Below are 8417 nucleotides of genomic sequence, written 5' to 3'. Positions count from 1 at the left end.
TTCATCCACAAACTGATGGACAATCAGAAAGGACTATCCAAATTTTGGAAGATATGTTGAGAGCCTGTGCTATAGATATGAGTTATAGTTGGGATGAGCATGTGCCTTTGGTTGAATTTGCATATAATAATAGTTACCAAACAACAATTGGTATGGTGCCATTTGAAGCTTTATATGGAAAGAAATGCAGAACTCCATTATATTGGGATGAAGTTGGAGAAAGAAGAATGTTGGGGCCAGAACTGATATAGACTACCTTTGAGAAGGTTGATATAATTAGAGAAAGAATCAAGGCAGCTCAATCCAGACAAAAGAGCTATGCAGATAGTAGAAGAAAACCTCTAGAATTTGATGTGGGCAATAAAGTATTTCTAAAACTCTCACCAGTAAAGGGCATATGAAGATTTGGAAAAGGAGGAAAATTGAGTCCCCGGTATGTGGGACCATTCGAGATTCTGGATCGGATTGGCCAGACAGCTTACAGATTAGCATTGCCCCCAGAGTTGGAAAGGTTTCACAATGTTTTTCATGTATCAATGCTGAAGAAGTATATTCCAGACTCTTCGCATGTACTGCTGACTATTGAAACATTGGACCTTAATAATGATTTGAGTTATGAAGAACATCCTGAAGGAATCTTTGATAGAAAAGAACATCAGCTCCGGAATCGTACTATCTCTTATGTGAAGGTGAAATGGAGAAACCACCCAGAGCAAGAAGCCTCTTGGGAAAGGGAATATGAGGTTAAAGAGAAATATCCAGAATTGTTTGGGTTACAAGGTATGTCTCAAAAATTCCGAGGACGAAATTTTTGTAAGGGAGGGGGAAATTGTAACACCCTAATGTGATATTTATACCCTTACTTGTGGACAGGCAAGAAGAAAGAGTAGAGGAAGCCAATGCTGGCATGATTGGCAGTTGTGGAGTGCCAAGAAAGCAGAAGTGACCCCACCTGCTCCTGTTCAGCTTGCCAATATCATTGGGAAACTCATAAGGAGGGGTGGACAAAGAGGTAAGTTTAAGTGCAAGACTAAGAATAGTAGGAAAAAAAAAACGAAGAAAAAAAAATGCGACATGAGGACTTCCCAGGGGGTCACCCATCCTAATACTACTCTCACTCAAGCACACTTAACTACGGAGTTTTATGGGATTTGGTGCATTAGTGCTGGTATGATCGCACCCACACTGGTAGGTCCAAAACTGGCCAGCCAATTTTGCCTAGCAGAATGTAATTTTTGGGTTTTTACACTGTGGAGCCCACCTCTGTTGTGCAAAATTCCCATTATACCCCTGTAGGAAGAGACTTAAATGAGGCATGAAATGCATACTTTAGAAGAAATGAATTTATAGACTACTAGGTATTATATATATATATAGTATGTATGTAAATTATATGGAAATAAAAGAGGGCAGCCAACTTAAGAAGGCAGCCAAACAAACCTTAGTTATAAGGATTTAAGAGGGCAACCAAATAGACCTTCGCAATACTTGAAGAGGTCCAGCCAAACAGACCCCTGGGCCTGCCTTATATATAAGGGATAATGGGCTGAGATTGCATCAAACGTGACTGCTATAACAGTAAGGAGAAAAAGAAAGAAAGGAGAAGAAGAAGAAGGAAAGAGAAGGAAGAAGAGGAAGAAAGAGGAGTAAGGAGGGAACTCACTCACCTCAGGCTGCTCTTAGATCAACTCTACACCCAGGTAAGTGAACTTACTACTGCAGTAAGGTTAATTAGGTAATTTCATGTAGATTGGGCAGCTAGGGTTAGGGTTTTACCCAATTGTTAACTGCCAGGGAATCCCTGTAAGTAGAATAGCTGCCCAATAAAGAAAGTCGTAATTTCTATGGGCTAGTGGGGACCCAACTGGTAAAAAAAACCCTATCCCTGCTAAACCATAGAATATAGGACTACTTCTTTTTCAGTAGGGATTATGCAATAAGGGCTGGAATAGGGTTGATTTAGTGGAAATTCTGCCAAAACCCTAGGAACATAATTTTATTCAAGCTGAAATTATGCAATAGGGGCTGAATTAATTAGGTTAGGTTAGTACTTATAAATGTTCATCTCAAATTGATGGCCAAGGCATGAGAAATACTCTAATTCTGCAGTTCTCTTTAAATTCCTACACTATGCCTGCAGAATTAGACTATATTAGTTGTGGGTGTAATAAATTGAAACCCAAAATTGGGTCAACTTGGCATTTAACCTTTTTCCTTACTGACCTAAGATAAGTATTGGAAATTTAAAATGAAAAAAGGATGCAATTTGGGCACTACAGCAAACATGGTACCGGTTTTGACCCAGGTAACCCACCGATTTAGGTTCCTGATGCCAGATGGGCTGTGTAACAGGTTACTAAACCTTTGGACATAAGTTTGAATTTGTTTATATAAGAATTAATGAGAAACATAACCCATGACTGTAGAGTCCAATGTTTGGAATTTCATATAACCTCGAGGACTGTAAGTATGGATGAAACCCCTTCATCCAATGAGGATCTATTAGTGATTCTCTATATCTAATTCTACTATAGAAAAGGTGTAAGAAGTCAATGAATCAATATATATAGGAAGGAACAGCCAAAGACCTCTATAGGTTGGGTATGGGAATGCTATACTTAAGGCAAGTGGATAAAATGTAGGAATTTGTGATGTACCTAATGATTTAAATATCTGTTGAATAGGGAACATAAGTGATAGTGTGGCAATTTTCTTGAATCCAAGAAGTGAACTTGCCAAAATTGAATACCAAGGTGAGTGGGTGCCCTTCTCAATCCCCCATTCTTTTGGTGTGTTTGTTTAATCTTGTTTATGCATTAAATTGCTTGTGTATGTGCATTTACATTTACCTGCATTTATTCTTTGATGGTACTATTGTGATGGAATGGGACGGAATGGAAATGAGAAAGGTAAGGCAGGTGAGATGGGTCACATGCAGGTGCCCATGTTTGTATATGTGATTGAAATGATTGGTTGTGCATCATTTAGAATGCTGGGTTAAGTATCACAACCCCATGTGCTACACCCCTTGTCCGTAGGGGGTTAGGTATGGACTAATCCCGAATTATGTGGCTGCCTGATCAGCAGTGCACTTGTGATGAGTTGTGGGGTATTAGTTAAGGATGTGAGACAGGATACGACGTATTGTATGCCTGTGAATATATTCATGATACAGGGTTACCTTTTAGGGGTTAGCCGGTGTGGCCTGGGACCCGTACCGGCACTGGCTGGCTCCTGCATACTGCGTAGCTTGTATACCTGAGGCCCAACGTACAGGGTAGGGTATGCCACCTACGTTGGTAGCACTTATACCCATAGGTGATGAGACCTAGTAACGGATTATGAATTTTGTATAGTTAATTAAATGGACTCATGAGTATCGTTCTCTATGTGTGGAGCATGCATTGCATATGAATGTGTGTGCTTGTTCTCCCCCACCCCTCACTGAGCATTACCGGTGCTCACCCCCTTTCCTTTGATCCTATAGATGACGAAGGTGGTATTCTGCCGACTCCCGGCATTGATTATGAGACAATGTCCATAGATCACATGGCCCATATTCCAGAAGATGAACTCGATTATGGACCCGCCTGTGAATGTGACGACTGCGCCTATAGAGGCCAGTACTTCTGAGGAGTAGGATGGACTATTCCTATATCTTTTTATGTATATATTCTTGTTCTGATGTATATAGTCTATTACTGAGATACTGTAAACTGTGAATATTCTCTTTTTGTAAGGTATGTAACTCCCATCTGCATAATTGTAAAGATATCTTATCACTTAGTTGGCACTAGAGCTTAGGTAAGATATTTTGTTTGCTGGACTGTGCATATGTAAAATAAAATAAAATAAAATAAAACAAACTCTTATCTTCCGTAGCGTAGTGGTGGTGTTATGATCTGCCCTAGTCTAGATCTTGGAGAAACAGGCTGACTGGATACGGTGAGATGACCAGTGCCGCATACCTTAGCCTATTGGAGGTAGGGTGTGACATGGGTGGTTGCACTGTTGCAGGGGGAGGGTGGGGCGGGAATGCAAGGAGAGGGAGGGAGGGGGTGAGTGGTGGCAGTGGTGATACGTGTTGGGTTTGCTGGGTGAGGATGGTGCAGGGTTGTAGAGGTGTAAAATTGGGATTTAAAAAAAAAAAATAGAGGAACCTCAAACTAAATGTGGTGAAACGTGAGGTACCTCCACCATTCATTTTATGAAACGTGAAGCACCCCAAATGATAAGATTCTAAATGCTAGGTACCCAACGTACAATTTCACCAAATGTTGGGTACCCTAGGTGTCATTTACCCTAAAAATTATATTAGCCAGCTGTACTGTGGCCCCATTATAGTCGTTGGATCCATTTAGAAGAGTTATTTAAGTTGATTAAGTCATTTAGGAAGCTTTATTATATATGTTAGGAAGAAGTTGAGCTTAATTAGAATTCTGGTTCTGTTTTTCTATAAAGCATGTAAGCCCCAATTGATCAGCAGTGAATGAATTCTAAATTTTTCAATTGAAAACTGAATTGGGTCTCTCAAAACTGAATTCTCTCTCTCTCCACGATAGTGGTTCTCTTCCCTTCCCCTCTCCTGTGATCTCACATCTTTTTCCCTGAGATCGATGGAGTTTGACAGCTAACAGTATAACTAAAACAGATTAGATTTCAAAGTGCTAAAATCAATTATAAAACGGTAACAGATCGGTTGATAATCACTGAAACTAATAGGTAATCACAGCAGAAAATCAGTAGATTAATGGTTAAGCAATGTGAGTTCCAACTTGATGGGACTCTGTTTAGTTGAACTCAGATTCAAGGTCTGAAACCAAAGGGCTCCTTAGAATATCCTGTGGTTACTAAATCTGAAATCAGATTTGTATTCTCAATTGTAGCTCAAGAACCAAGGAGTTTCAGATTTATGGGACTCCACTGAACGGACCTCTGATCTGAAAACTAAAGCCATAGGTAAGCTTAGATTGGTCTGCAGTTTCTGAATCCAAGGTCAGAATTTGATTCTCAGCTGTTACAATGCCGCGAAACTGAATAGCTTCAAAAATTTGGAATGCTGTAAAATAGAAGCAGAAACTGGACTCGTTTGAAGAATAATGGAAAAGAAAGGATGAAGAAGAAGAAGGGATGAACTCATCTCTCAGCTTCTGATGCAGATGGATTGATGCAGATGGATTGAGCCACCCAAAGAACCAGCTCCAGATCTGGTCCATTCTGGGCTGCTTTGCAGCCAGATTTCCAGCCCTCTTGGCCCATCGAATCAGTCCCAATGCAGCCCTTATCAGCCCCGGCTGGAGCCTCCTAGAGCTTTCTAATTCATCCTACTCTAAACACATTTAAGTAAGCTCAAGGTTGGTTCTCCTCACCTTCTCACCAACTCATCCTCATCATGAGAAGAGTACGAGGACTTCAAGAGCATTCATTTGTCACTCATATCATCTTGCACTCACACAAGGGGTATTGGCACACCCCTTGCTAGGTAACCTCTTCCAATTACTAATTATTGTAATTTGTTTATTGCTCTGGGTTGAGCATTTCTGTTGTGCATTAGTCCAGATTATATATAGACTTTTGTAAGGACTTTCTCATCCTCTGAAAAAAAAATTGTAAAGGTGAATTTCTCTGTCCATTATATTGAAAGGAAAATACTAATAGAACTACTTAAGCTGATCTTGAGTGGAGTGGAATAGACTCAAGGAGTCAAACCACTATAAATCTTTTGTCTCCACATTGTGCGTGCTTTTGTTTGTGAATTGATCTTAATTATAATTCCTCATCGTTGTTAAAATTCAATTATATAGTTGTAAATCAAAAAAGAGGCAAAATCCACTAGATATAAACTACTCACTCCTCATTACATTATATTACAACAATAGTATCATAACCGAATTTCCTGCAATTTTCTAATCATGACAGAACCCTCTCAACTCACCAATCCTGTACTCTATACGTTGTAAAAGGAATTACAGGAAGACTAGAAGAAGATCGAGGAAAAATATGATAAGTTCATGGAAGAAACTTAAGATGCTCTCACTTAGATTCTTGCCCTTGTTAAGAAGGTCGATGGATGAAAAACAAGATGAAGCGGGATTGTCTATGCCAGCTCTCCAGTTTCACACCTTACGGATCGAAGATATACCTCTTAGGCATAACTTGATCCAACTATACCCTAGGATGTCACATGGAAATTTTCCGACAGAGATAGGTTGAGGTTGCAAAGTTCATTGGTGTAAAGGGACCCGAGGAATTTCTTGATTACCAAGGTTGAAAGGATTTTCTCTTCTAAACCATTTCCGGACAAGAAAAAATGTGAACTCATCCTCACAAAGTTTATTGGGTATGCATGTTCATGGTGGGATGATATACCACATTCAAGGCTTATCAAGCGACTAGAACCCATTACAATTAGGAGGTCATAAAATAAATTTTGAACAAGAAGGGCGTTCCTCCTCATTATGAGAATTTACTATTTCATAAACTGCTCAAGTCGCAGCAAAGCAACAAGGATATGAATACCTATACGATAGAGTTCCAAAAATTATCTTCCAAGGGCCGACTTCAAGAGACGGACCAACAACGGGTTATGATATATATCAATACGCTAACTGCTGAGATTCGACTAGAGTTGGCTAACACTACTTTCAGGTCCATTGATGTGGCAGCAACATGCCAAGACAATTGAAGAGAAGTCTAGTTATTGGAATAATGTGCTCAAAACTCCTTTAGTTTACAGGCCCCCACCACATACTGAAGAAAAAAGCCTAAATCTCACAAAGGGGAAGAAAAGAAGCTAGAAGTTAATAGAAGTAATGATTGGGTGAAGATATCATATGTCGTAATTTTGGCGAGAAGGGTCACTTTGTCAACAAATATCCCAATAGGACTCGTTCTGTGAATATAGTAGAGAAGCAACCAACAGGGAAGAATGATGATGTTAATTTATAACCTTATCCTTTGGATAACGAAGTTGAAGCTCACTCACTAGTCTTAAATCATTCTCAAACAAGCTATTTGATAAAGCTCCCCTTTTCAAACAAAAGGGTACTCTTTTGCACGATGCTAATTCTATAAATGTTCAAACAGTTATAAATAACAAAGCAGAAGCAAATTTCATCTCTGCTGAATTTGTTCGAGCACATAACCTTCCACGGTAGCAACTCTTGAAAAAGATTCATGTGCGAAGTTTTGGACCTACAACTCAAGAATAGGCCACTGCATCTATTTAAATACATCTACAGTTTGGATCATTACAGTACCATGTGTCTTGCTTAGTCACCTCATTGGTGCACTATGTATTATGCTAGGATGACCTTGGCAACGACATGCTGATATCCTCTACAATGGTGCACGGAACACCATCAAGGTGAAGCCAGGATGTCGTACATACTTAACGATGCCACACGCATTAATAGACATGCAACATCATTGATAGTCTCTTGCTCCAGTGACACATCAACCTACTCTCATTCCTCCTGGAGTGACATTCCCATCATCTACCTTGATATATGTGTCACCTAATTGAAAAAATATTTACAAGGATATTTTGGGAGCATGTCCGAACTCAATGGAGTCAAGTTCTTTTAAGACTAAGAGAGCAAATACAATTACACATTGAGTTTAACATAAGATTTATCTTTATCTATTTATTTATTTTTATTAGTTTCCATCTTCTTACAGTTGTTGTTAGTTGGAGTTATAGTTTGTTTTCAGTAAAGAGTCCAAGTCAGATTCAAAGTGTGGAGTTTCAAAGTAGGATTAAGATTTTTTTTTAACTCTTTAAATACCAGCTTGCAGTCCCTCGTTGGACAGATTTGAGATTTAAAATAGAATGAAGTTTATTGTTAATACCTTGCTCCCAAGAGCTTTGCGCATTAACAAATAAGTCCTTATTTTAGTTTTACTTCTTAATTCTTTAACCTTTTTCTAGAATTACAGCCAAGCCCTTCTCTTTTAATATTCTATTCCAGTTTGACCCCTTCGGTTATAATTTTACAAATAGTGTGCATCCTGGCTTCTAAAATTACAAGTTTGCCACTGGTCTTTTAAACTTGAATTATTTATCCTTTGATAGACCCATAGTGATCCAATTTAAGGTTATTAAACCCCGGATCCACATCAATAGCATTATTTAATAGTTGTTATCTGCATGGGGTAGTTACTAGTATGTAGGGAGCATAACTGTCTTGGCGATAAGTTGACCAAGACAGTGGAGAGTGCCTAAGCATTTAGGCGACAAGGTGCCCGCCTAGGCACCCTCCTAAGCACTGCCTAGGCATCCAGGTGGTTTAGTTGGGGTCTAGGCGACTGTCGCCTAATTCAAGGTGCATCACTTATTTATGACAAGTAAATTTTTATATTTGTTATTTCATTTAAATAAGATATTAATCATAAATAAGCAAAATACCCCTATTTAA

The 8417-nt window shown here is 39.0% G+C and overlaps 1 pseudogene; it reads right to left on the bottom strand.

Moving 5' to 3' along the window:
* Positions 1–1064: 1064 nt before the first annotated feature.
* LOC122077693 lies at positions 1065–1182 on the bottom strand (annotated as a pseudogene).
* Between the last annotated feature and the right edge of the window lie 7235 nt (positions 1183–8417).

Source organism: Macadamia integrifolia, chromosome 4 (genome assembly GCF_013358625.1).
Source record: "Macadamia integrifolia cultivar HAES 741 chromosome 4, SCU_Mint_v3, whole genome shotgun sequence".
NCBI classification, from domain to species: Eukaryota; Viridiplantae; Streptophyta; class Magnoliopsida; order Proteales; family Proteaceae; genus Macadamia; species Macadamia integrifolia.
This window is presented reverse-complemented; position numbering and strand designations above follow the sequence as displayed.